This window comes from Phocoena phocoena, chromosome 7 (assembly GCF_963924675.1).
Source record: "Phocoena phocoena chromosome 7, mPhoPho1.1, whole genome shotgun sequence".
NCBI lineage: Eukaryota > Metazoa > Chordata > Mammalia > Artiodactyla > Phocoenidae > Phocoena > Phocoena phocoena.
The window spans coordinates 86038687-86065245 of record NC_089225.1 but is presented as its reverse complement, the minus strand read 5'-3'; the positions used below and the strand labels follow the sequence as shown (position 1 = coordinate 86065245).

General features: G+C 39.3%; 1 protein-coding gene across 1 annotated transcript in view; it reads right to left on the bottom strand.

Annotated features, from left to right (window-relative positions):
* The window catches only part of CPO (carboxypeptidase O), a 114430-nt gene that overhangs the window by 43574 nt on the left and 44297 nt on the right, over positions 1-26559 (bottom strand).

Below are 26559 nucleotides of genomic sequence, written 5' to 3'. Positions count from 1 at the left end.
TTTTCCCAGGAATGCAAGGATTCTTCAATATACATAAATCAATAAATGTGATAAACCACATTAACAAATTGAAGGAGAAAAACCATATGACCATCTCAATAGATGCAGAAAAAGCTTTTGACAAAATTCAACACCCATTTATTATAAAAACCCTCGAGAAAGGTCGGCATAGAGGGAACTTTCCTCAACATAATAAAGGCCATATATGACAAACCCAGAGCCAACATCATTCTCAATGGTAAAAAACTGAAAGCATTTCCACTAAGATCAGAAACAAGACAAGGTTGTTCACTCCCACCACTATTATTCAACATAGATTTGGAAGTTTTAGCCACAGCCATCAGAGAAGAAAAAGAAATAAAAGGAATCCAAATCAGAAAAGAAGTAAAGCTGTCACTGTTTGCAGATGACATGATACCATACATAGAGAATCCTAAAGATGCTACCAGAAAACTACTAGAGCTAATCAATAAATTTGGTAAAGTAGCAGGATACAAAGTTAATTCACAGAAATCTCTTGCATTCCTATAAACTAATGATGAAAAATCTGAAAGAGAAATTAAGGAAACACTCCCATTTACCATTGCAACAAAAAGAATAAAATACCTAGGAATAAACCTACTTAAGGAGACAAAAGACCTGTATGAAGAAAACTATACCATGTTCTTGGATTGCAAGAATCAACATTGTGAAAATGACTCTACTACCCAAAGCAATCTACAGATTCAATGCAATCCCTATCAAACTACCAATAGCATTTTTCACAGACCCAGAACAAAAAATTTCACAATTTGTATGGAAACACAAAAGAGCCCAAATAGCCACAGAAATCTTGAGAAAGAAAAACGGAGATGGAGGAATCAGGCTCCCTGACTTCAGACTATATTACAAAGCTACAGTAATCAAGACAGTATGGTACTGGCACGTAAACAGAAATTAGATCAATGGAACAGGATAGAAAGCCCAGAGATAGACCCACGCACATATGGTCACCTTAGTTTTGATGAAGGAGGTGAGAATATATAATGGAGAAAAAACAGCCTCTTCAATAAGTGGTGCTGGGTAAACTGGACAGCTACATGTAAAAGAATGAAATTAGAGCACTTCCTAACACCATACACAAAAATAAACTCAAAATGGATTAAGGATCTAAATGTAAAGCCAGACACTATAAAACTCTTAGAGGAAAACATAGGCAGAATGCTCTATAACATAAATCACAGCAAGACCCTTTTTGACCCACCTCCTAGAGAAATGGAAATAAAACCAAAAATAAACAAATGAGACCTAATGAAATTTAAAAACTTTTACACAGCAAGGGAAACCTTAAACAAGATGAAAGACAACCCTCACAATGGGAGAAAATATTTGCAAACCTAACAACTGACAAAGGATTAATCTCCAAAATTTACAAGCAGCTCATGCAGCTCAATATGAACAACAAAAAAAAGAATCCAATCCAAAAATGGGCAGAAAACCTAAACAGACATTTGTCCAAAGAAGATATACAGTTCGCCAACAAACATATGAAAGGATGCTGAACATCACTAATCTTTAGAGAAATGCAAATCAAAACTGCAGTGAGATATCACCTCACACCCATCAGAATGGCCATCATCAAAAAATCTGCAAACAATAAATGCTGGAGAGGATGTGGAGAAAAGGGAACCCTCTTGCACTGTTTGTGGGAATGTAAATTGATACAGCCACTGTGGAGAACAGTATGGAGGGTCCTTAAAAAACTAAAAATAGAACTACTATACGACCCAGCAATCTCACTACTGGGCATATACCCTGTTAAAACCATAGTTCAAAAAGAGTCATGTACCAAAATGTTCATTGCAGGTCTATTTACTATAGCCAGGACATGGAAGCAACCTAAGTATCCATCGACAGATGAATGGATAAAGAAGATGTGGCACATATATACAGTGGAATATTACTCAGCCATAAAAAGCAATGAAATTGAGTTATTTGTAGTGAGGAGGATGGACCTAGTGTCTGTCATACAGAGTGAAGTAAGTCAGAAAGAGAAAAACAAATACCATATGCTAACACATATATATGGAAACAGCAACAACAAAAATTGGTCTAAAGAACCTAGGGGCAGGAGAGGAATAAAGATGCAGACGTAAAGAATGGACTTGAGGACACAAGGTGGGGGAAGGGCAAACTGGGAGGAAGTGAGAGAGTGGCATGGACATATATATACTACCAAATATAAAATCGATAGCTAGTGGGAAGCAGCCACATAGCACAGGGAGATCAGCTTGGTGCTTTGTGACCCCCCTAGAGGGATGGGATAGGGAGGGTGGGAGGGAGATGCAAGAGGAAGGAGATATGGGGATATACGTATCCTGATGTATGGCTGATTCACTTTGTTATAAAGCAGAAATTAACATAACATTGTAGAGAAATTATACTCCAATAAAGTTGTCAAAAAAATAAAAAGATAATAAATAAATAAAAATAGTAATTGCATGCAGTATCTACACACTGTTGCTTTTTTCCATTAATACTGTATTTTAGGGATCATTTCAAATCAACAAATAAAGAGCATGTTCATTCTTTTTTTGTGAGGGGGCTGTAGAATATTCCATTGCATCACTGTACCCCAAATTATTTAACTAATTCCACATTGGTGGATTTGGGGTAATTTTCAATTTTTTATGATTGTAAGTGGAACCAGATTTTCTTTAATGCAAGTTTCCACTGAGGCATCAAGATGTTACATTCTAAAGTGCATATAACTGAGCATATAATAAAAGAGCATATAATTTCTAAAGCAGATGAAAAGCCAGTTTTGTGACCTTAAGCTTCTCACCAATAGAGAGGATATAAAGGGTTTGGGATTTTGAGATTAGGAATCATTTTGGAGACTGTAGTCGTGGGTTATGAGTCCTATGGGGGTCTCCTGGGAACCCTTACTCTTCATTTCATGTCAAAGGAAGAGATGATTCAAGATGATTGCCCAGGGCTTCCCTGGTGGCGCAGTGGTTGAGAGTCCGCCTGCCGATACAGGGGACACGGGTTCGTGCCCCCATCTGGGAAGATCCCACATGCTGCGGAGCAGCTGGGCTCGTGAGCCATGGCCACTGAGCCTGCGCGTCCGGAGCCTGTGCTCCGCAACGGGAGAGGCCACAACACTGAGAGGCCCGTGTACCGAAAAAACAAAAAAAAGATGATTGCCCAGAGAGTTTCATATGTGGTCATGTAGTCCACCTAGAAAACCTAAAGAATAAGAAATGTGCATCTAGCTGCTTAGACGGTAAACAAAGAGATGGCTACAGGGGAGCCTGTACTCGAGCTGGGAAAAGGATGTGTGCTTCCTCCAGACTGGATGAGGACCCCAAGCAAGGACAATGTGAAACGTCTTAGGTTTTGCTCAAGAGGAATGCGTGGAAGAGAAAATCCCAGCAGAACTGAAGCCAAAGTTCATAAGGGCTGAGGAGAGCATAAAAGGCCAGTTGGAATAGAGATGGATTACCTTCATGGAAGGGTTGGTCAGGTGAGAGATTCTCTGGTCATGAGAGAGCTGGACACAGGTCTCCAAGAATCCACAAAAGATATCAGAGAAGAGTGAGTTTAAAAAGTCTACCACAGTCAGAAGCAATATTGGTCCAGTGAGGCATTTCTGCTACCTCACTCTTCTCTCTCCCCACTCTTCCCACTTTGAAGGGGTCTGAAAGCAGATTAGTAAGAAAGGAGGAAGGTCAGAGAATGCCAGTGATGCCGTTCTGCCCCATCACCCACCTCTAGCCTGCAGTGATCCAGAACTGAGAAATGGGAGAAACTTAAATAAAATTTTAAGTATTTCTTATTCTCTTGGAATGAACATTTGAATTGCTCACTATAAGACCTTTTTATTAACCAAATGTGATCATAAAAGTCACAGGGCTCATACTAACTATCATGGAGGGACTGAGTTCCACAAATAAATTTTAAAAGACAGTGGATGACTTCCATTTCTTATAAGAAATCTGTAAGAAGTCAGGAGAAACTGTTGCTTTCATCCTAGCAACAAGAACACTCCAGAGAAGTTACTAAATCATATTTGTGGGTGTTTTCTTCTTAATCTGTCAGAGCTAAGGACACACAGAAATCTAAATGAATTAAGTTCCAGAAAGTGACAGCCCTTCCTAGGAGAAAAGAGAGCCATGGCTGTGTTTATCCCTGGCAGAGTGGTGAAAGAGGGAAAATCTGATATAGGCAGGGGTAAGGAAAAACCAGGTAAAATCTAAACAAGCTTTTAATGGCCATGTGTAGACTGACATAGTGGATTTGAAACCCAAGGGTCCCACAGAACAAGTCTGCACTAATTTAGCAACTCTTTCCCTCAGTCCTTCACTAAGTTCCTGGGGTTAGTATTCAGAAGGCTGGGAATAGGGCAGGAGAATTGAAAGAAATCACCTCTGAGGAACCATAGGGAATAATGAGGAGCAGCTGAAATGGTAAACATGTTGAGATTGTTCTATCAATTAATATATATATATATATATATATATATATATATATATATACACACACACACACACACACACACACACACACACACACACACACATATATCCATACATTACTATTGACTGTCTAAAGCAAAAATAATAACAATGTATTTTGGGACTTAGAGCATTTGTAAAAGTAAAATTTATAGCCATAAGAACACAAAGGATTGGGGCGGGGGGATAAGCCTCTTTATACCATCATAGGGTTCTTTACCCTGTGTATGATATAATTTAAATATTGGTTGAAGATAGACTATGTTAAGTTAAAGATGCATACTGTAATATCTAAAGCAAACAGTCAAAAAGGCACAGCTAAAAAGTCAATAGAGGGGATAAATTTAAGTAAAAAATCATATTCAATTCAGCCAATAGGAGTCATCAAAGAATGAACAGAGAAACAAAGAGTAGATGGGACAATCAGAAACAAATAGCAATATGGTAGATTCAGATCCAACCATATCAATAATTACATTAATTTTAAATTAAACAATCCCATTAAAAGACAAAATTGTCAGACTGGATTAAAAGTACAAGATACAAAAAAAAAAGTACAAGATACAACTCTATGCTGTTTGCAAGAAATCTACTTTAAATATAAAGACAAAGATAGGTGAAAAGTAAAAGTCTGCTATCAGATAAAAATGCAAACATTAAGCATAAGAAGGGTTGTGTGGCTAATAATATCAGACAAAATAGATTTCAAGATTAAGGATAATATCAGAATTCAAGAGAGACATTACTTAATGATGAAAGTGTCAAGTCATCAAGAAGACTTAATGATCCTCTAAATGTGCATGCACCTAATAAAATAGTTTCAAAATACATGGACCAAAAACCGAGAGAATCAAAGAGAAAAATAGAAAAATCTACCTATATTTAAAAAGGAAGGCAGAAATGGGAAAATTTAACACCTTTATCTCAGTAACTGATAAAACTGATAAAGAAAAATCCATGGTAATATAGAAAATGTGAAAACTGCTGTCAGTCCCATAACTAATTGATATTTTAGAACAAGATACATAATAACTGTAATACCCCAAAGATACATTCTTTTCAAATGCACATGGAGCATTCACCAAAGTAGATGTACAGAGTATGTCCTCTGACCACAATAATATTAAATTAGAAATTGGGGCTTCCCTGGTGGTGCAGTGGTTGGGAGTCCGCCTGCTGATGCAGAGGACGCGGGTTCATGCCCCGGTCCGGGAGGGTCCCGCGTGCCGCGGAGCGGCTGGGCCCGTGGGCCATGGCCGCTGAGCCTGCGCATCTGGAGCCTGTGCTCCACAATGGGAGAGGCCATAACAGTGAGAGGCCGCGCGTACTTGGAAAGTTAGATATACACATCTAAATAACCCATGGGTCAAAGAAGAAATCACAAAGGAAATTAGAAAATATTTTTAACTGAATGGTAATGAAAATACCACATATTAAAATGTGTGAGTTATATAAATCAATCTAGAATGCAATTTATTACTTTAAAACTTTTATTAGAAAATTAAAATGATGTAAAAAAATTGATCATCTAAGTTTCCTCTTAAGGAACTAGAACAAGAAGAAAACATTAAAGTCAAAATAAGTACAAGAAAGACATAATATATATGAGTAGAAATTAATTAAATAAAAAAGACCAAAAAATAGAGAAAATCAATAAAGTCAAAATTGTCATTTAAAAAATTAATAAAATTGATAAACTCCAGCGAGATTGATCAAAAGACACACACACACACACACACACACACACACACACACAGAAGGAGAGAGAGAGAGAACAATGGTAACATGAATGAAAGGTGCAATATCTTGAATTGTCAATAGCTGTGAAGATTTTCCTATATTTGCAAGCTAATGAGTTGGCCTGCCAGTTTCATGTAGCTGGCAGAAGACACGAAACTCTTAGGTCAGAGACAAAGGACATTATTCTTCATAACACAGCAAGGCATGTGAGCTTCAGGTTTGAGTAGGTTCTCCCTTGATCCCCAAGTTCCACTGGGTGACATGAGCAATTCGGGTAGATGCTGCACACGTGGTTGGTTTGTGTCACAATGGAGGAATCCCAAGGTTAGGAAACACCAATCATTGATAAGGAGTAAACCTGCCTGACTTTTGCCCAGAAGAAGACATTATCTTTATTATACTCTGTGGCAAACAAACCTGCCCTCTATTCCAGACAGAGAAACAACCTCTTACTGTTCAAGGCTATTTGCTATACAAATATCTTGAAAAGATAACCTGGAACAAAAGCTGTCTATGCTTCTGCTCACAAAACATGTAGAAATTTGATAGATCCATGGATAATTATCTTCCAACACAAATTAGATGAAATGGGCAAATTCCTTAAAAAATACATCTAAAAACCGTCACAAAAACCACAGAAGATCAAATCACTCTTTATCTGGTAAATAAATTGAATTTGCAATCAAAATATTCCCACAAAGAAATTCCAGGTTCTATCAGTTTATTCTATCAAAAATTTTAAGAAGGAAACTCAGAAACTAGGAGTGGACGTTTACCACTTATAAGATGCTAGCATAACCCCAACAACAATACTTGACAAAAATATTTCTTAAAGTTACAGACCACTATCCCACAAAAGCATAGATAAGAATAAACTAAAAAAATTAGCAAATTCAATCCAGCAATGCATAAAAAGCATGCCAAAGCAGGTTTTATTCCAGAAATGTAAAGTTAGTTTAGTTGAAACATCAATGCTTGACACTAATAGACTAAAGGGTAAAAATAATTATCTTAAAAAATGCAGAAAAGCATTTGATAAAATTCATTGTCTACTCATAATAGAAATCCTCAACCAAAGAGGAATAGAAGGGAACTTTTTCAATGTGGTAAAAGTTAAATACAGAAACCTATAGGTAATATCACATAGCATAAAACAAAAAACAAACTTTCTCTATGATCCAGAGCAAGGCAAGGATGTATACGCTTACCACTTCTATTAAACATTGTGCTGAAGTCTAGTCTAGTGCAATAAGAAAAGAAAAAGAAATAAAAAGCGTAAAGATTGGAAAGGAAAAAATAAAACTGTCACTATTTACAGATTACATAATTATAGGCATATTTGTGCACTTAAAACATTTTGAAATTTATGAAAAACTGCTGGAACTAGCAATTAAACTTAAGGTATTATAGTACATGACCAATTTGCAAATCCATTTTATTTCTATATACTAGCAATAAACAATTGGAAAATTAAATTAATTTAAAGTGCAATTTATAATAGCATCTAAAAATAAAATATCTGAAAATTAAACCAATGAAAGATATGTAAGACCTACATATTATAAATTACAAAAGATTCCTGAGAAAAATTAAAGAAAACACAGAGGGAGAAATATATGGTGTTTATTATTGAAGGATTCAATATTGTTAAGATATCCATTCTCCCCAAATTTATCTATAGATTCAATACAATCTCAAACAAATTTAGCAAAGTTTTTTGAAGAAATTCAAGCTGATCCTATATATTTTTTTCTGAAAACACTAATGGTCAAGAAGAGCCAAAACAATTTTGAAAATGAACAAATTTGACAGTTTGGAAGACTTGCACTCCCCAATGTCAGAAATTATTGTAAAACTATAGTTACCAAGACAGTATAATATCATGACAAAGACAGACAAATAAATCAGTGAAACAATATAGAGTAGAGGCATTGAACCACATGATTAATTTTTGACCAAGGCATTAAGAAAATTCAATGGGAGAAAGAAAAGTCTTTTTAACAAATAGTGAGAGGAAAATTGAGTATCTGTATAGAAAATAAAACAAAAAGAACCTTGTAATGGCTGCTATGGTGTACCGTGCAGATTCCTCCTTCAGACACATTTTCTCTGCCACTGGAGTGTTGGCTGTCGATGGCTCACAGCTGAGTCTCTTATTCTTCAGGAATTGTAGCTAACCAATGTTACAGCTTCTTCCTGGTGAGAGCTGGCATCCAATAACTGGTTAATGTAGAGGTACTATGGCCAGCCCTCTTACATCATCGGGGACAGTGCTAAAGAACCATCCTAAATCCCAAGCTCCTCATAGGATTAGCTGAGGCCCCTTTTGCATCACAGTTCAATTTCTCCCTTTGCCCAATCCTGCTTCCTTCACTTTTTACAGGTATTTTTCCTAGGATAAGGCACTAATAAACCTCCTGCATGTGAAAATATTTCATGGAGAACTCAGTCTACAGCAAACTCAACCCTTACTTTACTCCATACCAAAAGAAATAATTTGAGGTGGATTATAGATCTAAGTGTAAAAGTAAAAACTGTGAAACTTCTAGAAGAACTCATGAGAGAATATCTTCATAATTTTGGGCTAGTCAAAGATTTCTTAGGACACAAAAGGCATTTTACATAAGAGGCAAACATTGATAAATTGGATTCCATCAAAGTTAAAAATGCCTGTTTATCAAAAGATACCATCAAGAAAATGAAAGGCAAATCACCATCTGGGGGGAAAAATACTTAAAATATCTGAAAAAAAACTTGTATCCAGAAATATAAATAACTTTTTACAAATCAATGATATAAAGACAAATAGCCCAATAAAAATGAGTAGACAAAAAGAGACGTATGAAAGGCACAAGTAAAGGTGTTGAACAACATTGGTCATCATGGAAATGCAAATTAAAGTCAAAAAGAGATACCGTTTCACAATCACTTAGAATCGCTAACATTTTAAAAGACTGACAACATAAGGCAAGAATGTGAAGCACCTGGAACTCTCTTATATTGTTGATGGACTATAAAATTCTATAAAAACTTTGAAAAGTTTTTCAGTGTTCTATAAACTTAAATGTACACCTACTCTATGACTCAACAATTCCACTTCTAGGTAAGAATGAAAGCTTATATTCACAAAAAGGCAAGAACAAAAATGTTCCTAGTAGCCTAATTCCTAACAGTTAAAAATTGGGAAAAACCACATATCCATCAACAGGACAGAAAAACAAATGGTTATATCTACACATTGGAATACTACTCAGCAATACAAAGAAGTGAAACTACTGATACACACACCGATATGGATGGGTCTCAAAAGCATGTTGAATGAGAAAAAGCCAGACTCAAAAGAATCATGGTGTTTGATTTCATTTATATCAAGTCTACAAAGAGAAAAAAATCTATGGTAATGAAAAACAGAAAATAATCTCCTCTAATTAACTAAAGGAGCATGATGGAATATCAGTTGTGGCTGAAATGTTCTAAAGTATATTTACTTGCAGAGTTTTAAAAAGATTTCCAAAAAAAAAAAAAAACTGTGCTCTCCAAATAAAAGACACAGCAGGTATTAAAACAAACAAACAAACCTCACCACTGGACTACTATTCAGCCATAAAAAAGAATGAAATAATACCATTTGCAGCAACATGGATGGACCTAGAGATTATCATATTAAGTGAAGTAAGTCAGACAGAGAAAGACAAATATATGATGTCACTTATATGTGGAATCTAAAAAAAAGTGACACAAATGAACTTATTTACAAGACAGAAATAGACTCACAGACATAGAAAACAAACTTATGACTACCAAAGGGGATGGGTGGGAGATATAAATTAGGAGTTTGGGATTAATAGATACACACTACTATACATAAAATAAACAACAAGGACCGACTGTATAGCACAGGGAACTATATTTGTTATCTTTTAATAACCTGTAATGGAAAAGAATCTGAAAAAGAATATTACTAAGGTTACCTTTAGTCTTTTCAGAGTGAGAAAAACAGCAATTTCCTTACAGAATGATTGTATCTTCAAGGTATCACATATCTGGCAAGTTCAGTATTGCCAAAATCAAGAATAACTTTTTCCGTATGGTCACAAAGAACCTAGGGACAAGACGGGAATAAAAACGCAGACTTACTAGAGAATGGCCTTGAGGATACAGGGAGGGGGGAAGGGTAAGCTGGGACAAAGTGAGACAGTGGCATGGCCACATATACACTACCAAATGTAAACTAGATAGCTAATGGGAAGCAGCTGCATAGCACAGAGAGATCAGCTCTGTGCTTTGTGACCACCTAGAGGGGTGGGATAGGGAGTGTGGGAGGGAGGGAGGGAGATGCAAGAGGGAAGAGATATGGGGATATATGTATATGTATAAGTGATTCACTTTGTTATAAAGCAGAAACTAACACACCATTGTAAAGGAATTATACTCCAATAAAGATGTTAAAAAAAATAGAATAACTTTTTCCTAAAGAGTGAGCAGCTTAATAGAAAAGACTCGAGACTTCATTTATTATGAAAACTAGTGCTAAACAGAGTGTTCGCTTATTTTGTTTTGTTTTGTTTTGATTTGATTTATCTCAGGAGGCAAAGTGCTTGTTGTTGTTTTTTGTTTGTTTTTTCACTGTGGTATATAATGCATTAGTCATTTGGTAGCAAGACAAGGGATCACCTTTGCTTTCTCAAAACCGAAGACTCCCTCCCAACCCTGTAGATTCCTGGGAAGAATATCAAGGTTGTTCTTTCTTTATTATACCACATTGTCTTACTCTGCCACAGTTGCTAAGAGATCAAGAAATATGATGAACCTTATTTTAATTATAGTATTCTTCTTAATAGCTTCCTTTTGTGGTTTTCTACAGGGAACAGTGCTGTTCTCCACTACGGCGCACTTAGAGATGTGTAGGCACATTGTCTGGTTGTCATAGTGACAGAGTAACACTACTAGTATCTCATAGTTGGGGACCAGAGATACTAAATATCTTGCAATGAACAGAATAGTCCTGTGTAGTGAAGGATTATTCCAACCAATGTCAGTAGTGCCCTGTCTTAGTCTATTCAGGCTGACATAACAAAATACCATAAACTGGATGGTTTAAATAACAGGAATTTATTTTCTCATAGTTCTGGAATCTATAAGTCTGAGAACAGAGTGCCAGCATGGTTGGGTTCTGGCAGCCTTCTTCCTGGTTTGCAGATGGCTACCTTCTCACAGTGTCCTTAACGTGATGGAGCGAGAGAGGCAGAGAGAGAAACAGAGAGAGACAGAGAGAGGGAAGATCTCTGTTCTCTTCTTATAAGAACGCCAACGCTCTCAGATTGGGATCCCACCCTTATGACCTCATTTAACTTTAATTACTTCCTTACTACAAATACAATCACATTGGTGGTTAGGGCTTCAACATATAATTTGGGGGGAATACAATTCAGTCTATAGCACACCCCTATTGAGGACAGACATTAAAACTAACATTATTCCCTTAGGTTAAAATGAAATTGACACCTTCAAGATAAATCTTAACTCCTGATTGTGGGGGTCAAGGCCCTTTCTATCCTGGCCCCAGACTCTTTTTCCAGCCTCATTTCTGGCCATTTCCCCAAATTTCTCAATATTTCCCAAATTCCTTTCTCACTTCCACATCTCTGCTTTTGCCCATGTTATTGTCTCAGCCTGGAATGCTTTTCTCTTTTTAGTCTGCTTAGGAAGTACCTACTCATCTTTTTGGTTTGTTTTTTTTTTTTTTTTTTAAGCTGTACGCAGGCCTCTCACTGTTGTGGCCTCTCCCATTGCGGAGCACAGGCTCCGGATGTGCAGGCTCAGCGGCCATGGCTCACAGGCCCAGCCGCTCCGCGGCATGTGGGATCTTCCCAGACTGGGGCACGAACCAGCATCCCCTGCATCGGCAGGCGGATTCTCAACCACTGCGCCACCAGGGAAGCCCCCTACTCATCTTTAAAAGGCTTAACCCACATGACCCCCTCTTTGCAACTTTTTCTCACCACCATCACCACTGTAAGAATTAATTAATTTCTTCTTTACATTGTATTGAAATTACTTACAGCCTGTCTCTTTTGATAGAGTTTGATCTTTATAGCTGCAGCATCTAACAATACAAGGTATACGCTCAACAAATATTTCTTGAATCACATTAAATTTTAATTGATGTCAATTGCGACATCATTTATTTTTATCTACTTCCAACTCTGACATGTATCTCTTTTTTTCTTGGCTTCCTGTTGTAGAAAATTATGATTTAGCCCCAATACTACCCTTCAAGCCTTCATTTCTTCTCTCCCCATTCTCCTGATATTATTATGTTACAACTTTTTACAAAGTGAATATTCATTGTTTACTCTATAATAGCGATATATGTACATATAGTAATGACTGGGTATATCTCATTCCTTATTTTTTTTCTTGTAGATAGATAGATAGATGATAGATATATAGATAATTTTGCTCTACCAACTGAGCTAGCTGGGCAATTTTTTTCTTGTCTTGGACACGTTATGTCGTGTTGCTCAAAACTCCTCAACACTAAAATTTAAACAATGTTGGTAAATCCTCTCTGAATACCAATTTTGACATTCTCAGAATCCACAATGATCCTTTTGTTGAAGGATGAAATTCTCAATCACATATATGTGAAACAAAGAAGCTAAATTTATTGCTTATTAAGCAATAGAGAGCTCTTCTTATGTCTCAATCTCTCTGTACAAAGCAAGACTTGATATCATAAAGGGTTTTAGGAACCACGGAGTTCGAGGATTGGCAGACTTTCTGAAGCAGCAGTGTTTAGAGATTGGCTGACTTTCAGCTGTGGAGTTTAGGGATTAGCTGACTTTCAGAAGCAGTTCCTGGAGTGATGCTGTGGCTGGCTGGCTGAACTTCAAAAGCATGGGACTATCACTAATTGATTAGTATGGGTTTAATACTTGTTCTGTGGTTACTTGTTTATTACTTTGGACTAGGACCAAAGAACAGTCTTTCAGTCCTCATTTTCAAATTAAGAGGCAAGATTTTTCCAGTTAGGGCATGAACCAGCATCACCTGGAGTGCCTGTTAAAACACAGATTGCTGGGCACCACCCCAGAATTTATTATTCACTAAGTTTGGAGTTGCACCCAACAATGTGCATTCCTAACAAGTTCCCAGGTGATGCTTCTGCTCCTGAGGCAGAGACCACACTTTGAGAACCACCAAGTTAGAGAATGGAAATGTTCCAAGGGTAAACAGTAACTAGAGTTAGCCAGGTTGAAAGAACTCTTTGGTGGTGGTAACCTACAAGATGAACGGGACTGTGGTTGGATAGAGGAATGTCAAGGCAATGGATAGAGGCACGGAGAGTACAAAGGCTAACTGTGGTGCTTTCTCAGGGGCTCATGGGTGGCAGAGCTTAAGAACTATTGGTGTGGAATATCTGCAAGAAAGACATCAAAATGGTAGCTTTGGGACTTCCCTGGTGGTCCAGTGGTAAAGAATCCGCCTTCCAATGCAGGGGACGCGGGTTCCATCCCTGGTCAGGGAAGTAAGATCCCACATGCCGCGGGGCAACTAAGACCTGATGCAGTCAAAACAAACAAACAAACAAAAAAAAACCCACGATAGCTTTGACTTTCCTCCTTCCACAGGATATATGAATGTCTTTCATTTCTAAATTGTCAGTTAGACAAAGGAAGTCACTTTACCATAATTTATTTTTCTTTTTTGTAAACATAAAATACCTAAATAAAATAGAATTTTAATTTCCCCTTTCTTTTCAATGTATGCACATAAATGTTGCCCTTGATAATTAGCAAATCCATTCCAGGCAATGGATGCTTTATACATCTCAGCAGGCAATTCAGTGCCTTAAGAAAAGGAAGATCCCAAGGGGGAAAAATGTACATCATCAGTTCCTACCACATGAAAGATGTATGTTGAAAAATCAAGGTCCATGCCCAAATATGCAATATATTTTTGTCTCAAATCCATTTTCAGCACAAGAAATATGGTTCCAACTAGACTGAAGATTTTTCTTTTCTTAAGAAATGTGATAGTTGCCAACTAGTGATGGAGTTTCCAGAATTCCTCTCCCAATACTTAACAGATGAATTTATTGGATGGAAAAGTAAGAGCAAAACCGAGCCTCTTTGGAAGCATGCCCAAACTCAGCAACAGCGATATCACTAAGTGTCACACAGAGGCATGTACAAAAGACAGGAAAAGAGTGGAGCAAGCATGAAACCACCAAAAAGGCAGCAAAGCAGAGCATCCCTAACCTTGATGGAGTGCTGGAGTCAGGGTATGGGCCTCTCAAGCCATCAGCATTGCTCGGTGTCTCATCAGGGTAAGCATAAGGAATGGCAGTGTCCTCACTGAAGTAATGAATGCTCAAGAACATGCCATGTTGTCCTCTCTATTCTCTACAAAGCCTGTGACAGCTCTTATCTTCCACAATACAAGTTTCCTCCACCTAGTGTTACGGACCAATCATTTTTGAAAGCACCAACAGATTCAAGAGAAGTTCCCCCAAATCAGAGACTATAAATCTCTACATTTTGAAATGACAGAATCTTTCATAATGGTGGGAGAATGCAAGGAATTGGGCACAGAAATTCATAATCCTCCCTACTTTCAATTCTAAGCATTCGATCAATAGTTGATGGCTCGCCCCAATGTGCACATTTTCAGCCAGAGTGACATCTATTTTAACAACATTTTATTTTCAGTTTTTTTCACGGACAGCGAGCAAGCACTCTGTCAGTAGGATGTGCTTTTTTAAAGTTTCTCAAATGAGTCTTCCAGACAATTCCAGAAGGTTCACAATGGCACAGATTTTCTGTGCACATGCAATTTATATTCTTACTTGTCACTGAGGGATATACTGTTCTGACTTCATTCATTCAACAAACACGTCTGTGTACCTACCTTGTGCTGGGCACCATTCTTGATGCTGAACTTCCTAAGTGAGTCAAGTCTGTGGTCACCTCCTACTATGGTCCCCTGTTTCCCTACTAGTTTCTTAAACCTGGCATCACACAATTAGAGTTCTGTTCTTCTGATTCAAAATAAACAGAGGATATGTTCCTTGTTAAAAAAAAAATGCTAGCAATATTTAACAAGTAACATGGTCATTTATACATTTCTATCATTTAGCCCAGGAGTGTGAATGCTTTCCGAGAAAGGTTTTGGCTAGGGGAAGATGAAGAGCCCGGAATCTAAAGGGTGGGAAGAAAAGCAGGCAGGTCTGGAAGAATGAGGCCATGTAAGCCTCGTTTCACTTCTACCCTACTCAGGGCTTTAGCTGCAGTGCTCCATTTTTTGTACATTGTTCAAATGTCTAGCCTTTCTTCTCAAAGTGTGGTCTTTTAGCAAATGCTATCAAAATCACCTGGGAGCACTGGTTTAGATACACAGAATGCAAAGAATAACAGACAGGTGGGAAATCTATGTGTGATTAACTACCATCACAACCTCCATAAACGTAGCTCTTTGTTAGTTCCGCCACTAAACATTTGCAGAATGCCTACTACGCCTGCTAAGTGACAGGTACTAGACACACAGTAGAATAAAACACACATGTCCCTCACTCAGAGTTTATATTTTCACATCTACCTTCACCACTAAAATATAAACTCTGACTGAGAAACACACATGTCCCTCACTTAGAGTTTATATTTTAGTGGTGAAGGTAGATGTGAAAAGTAGTCACTTTTGTAAAAAAAAAAAAAAGTGGTCACTTCACTATTTTTTGATGAGTGTTTTTAAAAATAAGAATATGCCTGTATAATAGGACAGAACTGGGGCACCTAAACTAGTCTAGGGAGGGCTGTGAGGGAAGACAAGTAGGAATTAGCCTGGAGGCAGGGATTTAAGGTCAAGAGTGAAAATATCATTTGAGGCCGAGGGAACAACACCGTAAAGGTCTAGAGTGAGAATGCGTGTGAAATAATAAGAATATATTTGTCTCTGCCCCGGGTTCTTGCTAATGTTTGGTCTTTGACCCTGGTTCCTAACACAGAGATCCTAAAGTCTTAGTAATTTCCCAAGTACTAGGGGTGATAGGAGCATCTTACACAGGACTCCTAAATCCCTAAAAATTTCCCGGCTGCTAGGAGCATCTTTTGTTCTAATAGAGCAATTCTTAATAAGCTCCTGGATGGCAGCTCGTCACCAGAAAGACCAATCATGACTAGAAGCTTGGAACTTTCAACCCCACCTTCCAACCTCTGGGGAGGGAAGAAGGGCTAAAGACTGAGTTAATAATGGATCATGCCTACATGATGCAGCCTCCATGAGAATCCCTAAAGTACAAGATGGACCATGTTCCAACCCATCTAGAATATACCTATTATATGCACAGAGAGATGTTTAGAACTTGATCATCATAATAAACCCACTTTGTAAAAAATCTACTTACCTTATAATTTTGAGGTCTCAGAGAAGAAATTAAAAGCTATTTTATTATTTTGGAGGGGAGGCTGTTACCTCTTTGCTCTCTAGCCCACATGACTTTCCCATCTCCTTGGCCATCTAACAAGTCTTTAGAATTTCTAATGGAAACTAATCTGCATTTCTAGAAAACTGCAGTAAAAACCCAGCTGAGTTCTGCCAACCTGGCCCCAACCATGGACTGTTCTTCCTCCTATGTTTCTTCTTTCTGGCAATGTGTGTTTTCCCTAAAAATGAAGGTGAATAATATTAGGTAAAAGTAAAGTCTAAGAAAAAGTATCTCCTCTCATCAGTAGAGTCCAGTTAGAAGACAGCAATCTCAACAGTTATTTTAAAAGAAGGAGTTTACTATTAACAATTGTACATTAGATATAAAGAATTGTTAACTGAGAGAAAGATCAGAAAGGTGAGATAAAGTAACAACTGCAGGAAGCAGCTATCACTCCTTGTTTAAAAATAAACACAAATAGGGACTTCCCTGGTAGTCCAGTGGTTAAGATTCCCCACTTCCAAGGCAGGGGTCACAGGTTTTTCCCCTGGTGGGGAAACTAAGATCCCACATGCCACACGGCGCGGCCAAAAATAAGTAAATAAATACACATAAGTATACGTTTTTTTATTTTAAAATTGAAAGAGGTTGGAATTATTAAAACGTAGATGCTTGGAGCAGGGGCTCTTCTGAGGTCGGGGTGCTACTCAGCTAGTGCTGGGAGTCTTGGAAGCACTACAAACTAGATTCAGCAGCAGCTACTGGAATGAACTGCTAGCACTGAGGTAGAAAAGCTTTGCTGGGTAACTCTCACAGGAGGGGGAGCTGAAAGGAAACCCACAAGAAGCAAACAGCAAAAAGAAAGTCCATACTTCCTGCTCTAGCCTTACAGTCCACTCTAGCGCCCCCTACTGGCAAAGCCAAGCAGGGACTCAGCGGGCAAAGCACAAATGTGATCTGCAGAGTCCAAGTCTCAGCATGAGAAAGAAGCATGTAGAAGAGTGAGCTTAAAGTTGAGAACAGATGACTCCTCTAGTCCTTTAAAAAACAAACAAACAAAAAAGGAAGTCTTTAGCAAAAAATGGAGTGTAACTCTGAATTCCAAATCAACATCAGTGTCCAAAAGCACAGAAAAAAATGAAACATCAACTGTAAGTACAACAGTTCTATGAGTTAGCCACCCCTTGTACAGGCCCAATAAATGATGATATAGCTCAATTTTCTTAGAGATGGTGAATATTTAAGCCAAACGTGGTAGATTTATTTAATTAGTGTTTCCTCCCGTGTAATACAAGCATACAGCCACATCCCCGCCTGGCTTTATGGTGGGCACAATGTACTCTTCTAGCTCCTGATTTTGTGCTCTGACATGTGACTTGCTTGAATCAGTGAGATGTTAGGGAATGTGACCAGGCTGGAAGTGAACTTGCATAGTTGAGCTTCTGCGCTTTGGTGATCTACCATGAGAGTAACATGCCCCCAGTGTAGCTGCTGCCCTTTCAAACTTGACCCCGGAATAAGATGCATGGTTCTTATCCTATGCTCTGAGTAGCCACAGGTCCTAGGAAGAGAAGAGACACATGGGACAGACCTGAACTCAGCCGGAAGCCAGGAGTTCAGGCTAACCCAGCCAAGTAACATTCAACCTGCACATCCATCAATGTCAGAAGAAAATCTGTTACGTTAAGCTCTTGAGTTTTGGAGCTTGTTATGCAGCATTGTTGTGGCAATAGCTGACTAAAACTTTAGGTTTCCCAGGCTTCACTGATGTATCACTAGATCTAATCAGGAAGCAGAAAACACTCTGATTATTTAATAAAGAGAATTGCTATATGGTTGATAGAAAAGGCCAAGAGGTCAACTGGAGGACGTTGAGACAAGCCAGAGATTGATAACAAGAAGAAACTGCTTCTACCCCTAGGCTGCAGGGGAAAAGGGGAGAGGTGGGGATCACTCAGTGGAAACTGAGACCTTGACAGGCCTCCTGCTGCTAACTGGAGCCAGAGAAGATACATGGCTAACTGCCAGAGATGCCGCCTAAGGCACAGAGAAGATAACAAGAAATAGACAACCCGGTCTTGTAACACTTTGAGATGAGAATCATGCCCTCCTCTCTCCTCTGAGCCTAAAACCAATCTGTTGATACAAAGGTTAAAAAAATCTGGTTAGTAAAACTGTATTAAAGAATAGAGCTTGGGGCTTCCCTGGTGGCGCAGTGGTTGAGAGTCCGCCTGCCGATGCAGGGGACACGGGTTCGTGCCCCCGTCTGGGAAGATCCCACATGCCGTGGAGCAGCTGGGCCCGTGAGCCATGGCCGCTGAGCCTGCAGGTCCGGAGCCTGTGCTCCGCAACGGGAGAGGTCGCAGCTGTGAGAGGCCCGCGTACCGCAAAAAAAAAAAGAATAAAGCTTGGGCTTGAGGCCAATGTAGGCTTCCAAATAGTCCTCCCTCCCCTACTCACACACCCAAGACCTCAGGCCTACAGAGCAGACATTCACCTCCCCACCTCCAGCTGTGTAGAAGATCCTGGCCTGCCTCACCCCCTTTGAATGCAGATGTCCTACTAACAGAGACAAAGCAAATGAGGCCACCAGTGCATGCAACCCTTCACACGGTAACTCCGCCCAACAGCAGACCATGGAGCAGCCGACCCTCACCACCACACTGCACAGATACATACCACCCCTCCTTTTGTGGGAAAGGGCCAGAAGAGGGGGAAAAATACACACAAAAAAACCTTCTTCCTCTTACCTCAGGCTGGAAATGTCTATTTTATTAGCCAGGGAGAATAAGGAGGGAGGGAGAGAAGGCTTCCTCCATAGGTGCCCCCCTCCAAAGCAGTCCTCCCAGGGACCCCGGCAACAAGGAGGCTCTGGCCGTGGGTGTAGAGTGTGCTACTTTTAGCTGTGCTCACTGCAGCTGCTCCGACAAGGCACCCGAGTGCAGAGTGGAGCTGAGGCAATGGAAATGATGCTAGTGGCTGCCTGAGCCTAGGCTGACCCAGCCAAGAGAAGCCGGGGCAGTAAATCCAAGAGGGAAAAACCCAGCTGACCGAATAGCAGATGTCTAGGGACTCTAGTCATTTCCTCTATGGTTAACTGGGATTTGGGGTTTGGAAAGAAAGGCTTTTCCCCCGCTTTTTGATAGATAAGAGAGTGGGTCTTCGCGATATTCAGAAGGGAGCAGCTGCTTGTTTTGGCAACCATCTAGAGGAAAAGAGTGAACATGTGAAGTATTACTGCGAGAATATAAGGGAGAAATTTGAGTAGACAGCCAAGAAAGAGTGAAGAGTGGAGAACAGTAAATTTAGGAGATCTCCATATGATGCGGTTTCTCCAACACAGTGCATTTAAAAAAAAAAAAAAAAAACAGGGAGCAAGGAGAGAAGGGTAGAAGCAAAAAGGTTTGGAACAGTGAGCACCAAATTGAGGAAAAAATTTCCTGAGAGACACTTAAAAAGGAATCAGAGAAACAAGTTAAAGACCCAGAAAGGGCAGTTTATCTGGAGCTTGAAATGGAAAGAAGCACAAAGAGATTCCCCTACTACATCAAACTCTCAATGGACGGAGAAATCTGCTGTGCTAAGAGCTCCGAACCAATTGCTTTGCATGAGATCCGGGCTACTCCAAATGACTTTGTCAAACTTCAGTTTCCCACTTTAAACACCGACCAAATAATTTCAAGGTGTATATAGTCTATTAAGCTGACTCATTGCCAAGAAGCCAAGTGAGTTTAGACACACAAGAGTTTTCTCCTACGATTCTGAGAAAGGCTGGATTAGCCACTTCGTCACACGCTTTTCTGTCTTTGCCCTTCTCACCTTCAGGGTGTGCTTTTCCTCATCTCATAGCTCATTGCTGGAGAATGCTGTGTCACCACTTCACTGTTCTTCTCCCGTATCTGGCGTATCCACCAATAGATCTGACACGGCTACAGAGAATTAATTGTTGATATAAATTTAAAAGCTTCTGTGCCTTTAGATAACTCTCTGTTCTAGACTTATGCCGACTACTTATCACACTTGGATAAAAGCTGTGCCAATCCTTAGATAATCAAGTGGTATATTTTGCTGAAAGCAACCCTTAAAACTGTCATTGGGACCTGAAATTAAAACCAAAATCAAACCCCAGCTGATAAAAGCAACAATCATTAAAAGGTATTAACATTGAACTGTGACTAAGGGATCATTTAATCAAGCCTTAAATATCTGAATTTCTAAATGACAACATCTGAAATAGATTGTCCTCTGCTGCTCAGCCACGTGGAGGGATGGAGAGGCAGACTGGTCAAAATATTCTGGACTGTCTTCTGGAAGCAATGGAAAGAAACTACAATTTAATGTGAGTTTTCCAAATACCATACACTTTGCCAACTGATTTTGTACTCTTTATCGCGTTGTGGCATTGGTGTCACTACTTTTACTTTATAGATTCATAAACTTAAAATCAAAGAGCTTATGTCACTCATTTAAGTTTACACAGCAAGCTTTTTAACTCTAAATTCACTTCCATTTCATTTTTCAGAAGTTAGTTCTTAAAAGTTGCCCTCTTTAAGCCACAGCTCCTGGTCTCATCCTATTGGACCTCTCAGAAAGAAGTCACCACCCACTGAAAGAAGAGACACCTCTCACAGATGTAAAAAACAACCTTATGGTTACCAGGGGGGAAAGGGTAGGGAGGGATAAATTGGGAGATGGGAATTGACATATACACACTACTATATATAAAATAGATAACGAATGAGGACCTACTGTATAGCACAGGGAACTCTACTCAATACTCTGTAGTGACCTATATGGGAAAAGAATCTAGAATGGAGTGGATACATATATATGTGTAACTGATTCACTTTGCACAGCAGAAGCTAACACAACATTGTAAATCAACTCTAATCCAATAAAATTTTTACAAAAGGAAAGAAGAGACACCTCTGTGAACCAAAAAGAATTCAATTAAGTCCAATGGGCAACATGTCTAAGACACTATAATAGGTGCTGGGAGCAGGAAGCAGAGAATTAGGAACAGAAATACAAATATGACATGGCTCTAGCCCTTTGTCACAATTTTTCTTCCTTTGAAGTCTTCTCTGCCCCCCCCCCCTTCCTAGAATTGACTTCTCTCACTTGAGGTGCTCACTGTACCAGGGACATCATCTCCCATAACACCTATAATGTTTCATTAGGCTTTGACCTTATTTAACAAAGGAGAATTCAGCAGTTGATCCTCCTTAGGCTGGAGGAAAGGAAAATTTTGCAAATGAAGTTAACACATTTTCTCCCTATATTTGAGTGCCAGCTTCATCAGGACAGGAAACACATCTGTACCGAGAGTCTAGTACAGGGTCTGGAGCATGGTCAGGGTTCAGCCTGAACCAGAATGAACCAAACTGAATGAATTAAGTTAATTAAGTAATCCAGTCTAGTAGTCTAAAGAAATAAACAACTAAGTAAGAAACAGGGCAGATTAAACTAAGGATCAGCTCAACAGGTAAGATGTTTCCAAATAGGAGTGTACCGCTGAAAAAAATAATAATGCTAAAACAAACCCAAAAAAGTTGAAATATCACAGAGAAGAATCCATAAAACATGCAATATAATATTATCTTTTGCCCCTTTCAGGTTGTCTTCTAAAAGCATCCTGTAGATACCACAGTTTATTCTGCCCAATGTTCCACAATCACAGGCTACAGGCAAGGTATGCAATGTTCACCGTAACAAATTTGTATTCTAATCTCTTTCTCCCAGCTCATCTTCTGTTATCCTGTTTCACATCCTCTGATGCTGCATATGGGAATGCCACCTGAAAGGAATGAAACACCTTATTTTATTCATAGCAATATTAATGGCCTCTATTTATCGAGTACCTGCTGTTGGCCAGGCACCCAACAGGCCCCTGAGAGATTTTTCTTGTTTAGTCTTCACAAGAACCCTTAAAGAAGTGGGCATCAGGTTTCCACATTTTACAGATGAGATTTCTGAGACCAGGTTAAGTAATTTCCCCCCAAACTCCATAGTAACGGGAAGCAGAGAGAAGATGCAAATTTTGGGTTTTCTGACTTCAGGGCCAGGACCCTTAAACACCCACCAAAGCTCAGTGGCCTTAGAATTATTTGGTAGGAAATAAAGGATATCAAGCACCGACTCAAATTCTTCATTCCCAGAGAAAAGAGATCCTCCTCCTAGTGGGTCCTGCTGCGTTAAGCCGCCCTTACGGTGTAAAGCTGCAACTTCGGTACACAGTTAGCCCAACTCAGCTACCTTCAGAAACAGCATTTGCCCACACATACAGCTGGGAAGATGGGGCTGAAATGAAGTCTCACTTTACTTGGGAGGGTCCTATTCTGTGTCAGAGAAAGGGGGCTTACACTTTGCACCAGCAACACAGTAGGCAACACTGAATCCATGGCAGTCTCAGGAGGAAGTGTTTTCCCCTTTCACCGTTGCAAATGCTCTACCCAAATGCAGGCATGTACATAACCAGAATAACTAGAGTCAAACTCAAAGTCTCCCGGGAGGGAATTCATAAGCACTGTGCAAAGTGGTTTATAAACGTCATATTATTATTTCTTAAAATGGGTTAGGCAGGTGTTTATCCACGCTTTTTCAGAGACCAAAATGATTTTGCATTCTCGAATCTTTCTGCTGTAGACTGGATATGGTTACAGGCTGTCTCCAAAGAAGAAAATGAATGCGTGAAAGCACATGGCGTGTTAGAGCTGGCAGGTGCCTCAGAGTTCAGCTCGCCCAGCCATCGTCATGCTATGGCCAGGAGAGCTGGTGACTTGCCTCGGGACATGTCCTGGACGCATCAGTAGATGAGCTTGGCTGGGAACCCAGCTCTGCCTGCTCTCAGTCCAGGATGATTTTTATAACACCCTGAGGGAAGCGATGTCAATTCAGGGAAGCAAGAGTCAGTGTGTCATACGCTGACTTGGAATGCTAATGCCAAGTCAATATGCTACGATATTTTTTAAAAGTAAATATAAAGATTTTTACTTAAACAGTACAGGTTGATTTTTTAATTTAAAAATATAGATAAGGAAAAAAAAATGAATGGATGGAGAAAAACCAAAATGATCATCTTATCACGAAGAGATAGTCGCTAATCAGTAACCCTTGGTATCTACACGCCTGGACATTTCTACGCTTACGTGTGCTTATAAAGTGACTCTCTTACACACATGGGACCACGCTATAAACATTCTTTGATAACCAGCTTAGTAGCATATTTCAGACATCTTTCCAAGCGGATGTATCTTCATTGATGTTATTTTTTATGGCTGACTAACATTCTGTGGCATGGCTGCTACGTTATTTTTTAAACCAGTTCCCTAAAGTGAGACTCTGACATTTTTTTCACTACCAAAAGCAACAAAAACACGATGCAATAACTAAATGGGCTCAGCCCTCTGCCAGTGATGTTCCCTTAGAGCTGTGTCAGCATGGACAAGTTACTCACCTCTAAGCCACTTCCTCAGCCAGCCATCATGCCTCTCTTGCAGGGGTTGTGTGGTATCTTAGTTGCTAACTAACACATGTTAGTTGCTTTAGTTGTTATTATTTAGTTGTATGGCATGTTATTACTATTAACAACTCTTCCACAAACATCTTTTTTTTATTGAAGTATAGTTGATTTACAGTATTGTGTTAATTTCTGCTGTACAGCAAAGTGATTCAGTTATACATATATAGATATATATTCTTTTTCATATTCTTTTCCATTATGGTTTATCACAGATATTGAATATAGTTCCCTGTGCTCTACAGTAGGATCTGTTGTTTATCCATTTTCTCTATATAATAGTTTGCATCTGCTAATCCCAAACTCCCAATCCTTCCCACCTCCACCTCACCTCCCCCTTGTCAACCACAAGTCTGTTCTCTATGTCTGTAGGTCTGTTTTTGTTTCATAGATATATTCATGTTGTGTTTTAGCTTCCATATATAAGTGATATCTTATGGTATTTGTCTTTCTGACTTACTTCACTTAGAATGATAATCTCTAGGTCCATCCATGTTGCTGCATTATTTCATTCTTTTTTATGGCTGAGTAATATTCCATTGTATATTTGTACCACATCTTCTTTGTCCATTCATCTGTCAATGGACATTTAGGTTGTTTCCATGTCTTCACTATCGCGAATAGTGCTGCTATGGACATAGGGTACATGTATTTATTTGAATTATAGTTTTGTCTGGATATATGCCCAGGAGTGGGATTGCTGGATCACATGGCAACTCTATTTTTAGTTTTTTGAAGACCCTCCATACTGTTTTCCATAGTGACTACACCAATTTACATTCCCACCAACAATGTAGGAGGTTTACAAAAATCTTTTTAGCTAAATTTTTGTGGACACTCTCAGTTATTTCCTGAGAATAAGCCTCAGAAATTTCATGACTAAATCAAAAAATGTTAATGAATTTTCACATTTATTGCCAATTGCCCTCTTAAAAAACTGCGCCCACTTACTTTTCCATTAAAAAAACAAAAAACAAACAAAAAAACAAGAGTGCTCATTTCCTCACAACTTCTCCATAACGGGCATTATGATTCTTTTTAAATAATCTTTGCCAAGTTGAGTAGTTATAAAGATAGATCATTACTGTTTTAATTTTATTTCTTTGTGGGTTGAGAAATTAAACAGCTTCCATCTATATTTTGGGCATTTACATCTCTCCTCCTTGCACTCTCTTTCCCCTTCCTTTTCCTTCTTCTCCATTTTTTAACTTGTCTCTGGCACTGTTTGATCTCTCTGAAACTGGTCATGAAGTTTGCTTAGCAGCTGCTTTTACCCGTTGAATTTAAAAAGTGTCCACTAGACTATTAAAAACGCCATGAGAACAGAGACGTGGACGGTTTCCCTCCCTGTTATCACTCTCCATAATGCCTAGTTGTGAAATGTTCCCAGTAAATCCTGATGGAATGGCTGACTGACTGACTGAATGAATGGGTGGATGCATGGATGATGCGTGGAAGACCAGAAGGATTGTTCCCTCGAGGATCCTGCAGCAGCTGCCATGGCATAGGCCCCCAGGTTTGCCAAGCCTTCCCTTCAATCCACTTAACGAAGGATACCCAAGCTGGGGCCACACCTCTGGTGAAGCTCTCACTACCAGAAACTCCTTCCCATCCCATCGGGAGAGTTTTCTTGTTATGAGGCCACGTATATCACCAGGCATGCAAGCAACTCAGATTCACTTGATCTGAGGAGGAGAGCCTGAGTAAGCAGTAAGTATTCATCAGATAGATGATGTTACCTTTGATTTTCACTAATAAATCTATATCGTGAACCTATCAAGTGAAGAAATGAGGGCCCGGGGAGAAACAAATACAGGGGGAACATGGAGGGAGGGACAGGATGTGATGCTGCCCCCATCCTCAAGGACAGGAGTCCTTCCAGATGTTGCAGGAGCCAGGCAGGTGAGTAATTGTGGTAATGCAGCCGCAACTGACGGAACATGAGCTTGATCTAAAGAGGACAGTTACTCCACAGCTCTAGCCAATTGCTGCTGTAACAAGAGTGTGGGTGAAGAGTTGCCAGAATCTGGAATGTTATGTGAAATACCCTGATTGAATGTTGGTTTAGTTTTGCAACCATTATGTAGTTCCCAAAAAAAGGTTAGATCTGTTGCTCACTTGCAACCTCTGTCCAGGAAGCTGACAACTCGAAAATAAAGCAGCCAGGCTGCAAATGAGGGGCGCAGGTGGTAAAGAGAAGGGAATGCCAGGGAGGGAACAGTGTTTGTCGGGCAGGCAGCTGCAGACAGAAGTAAGGCAGGAGCCTCATTTTGTAGGGCGATGTTCGGAGAGGTCGAAAGGACCACTGAACGAATCCCTCAATCTTTCAAAAGCTATAACCAGCAAAGAATTAGTGTGCAGGGCACGGAGGCAGA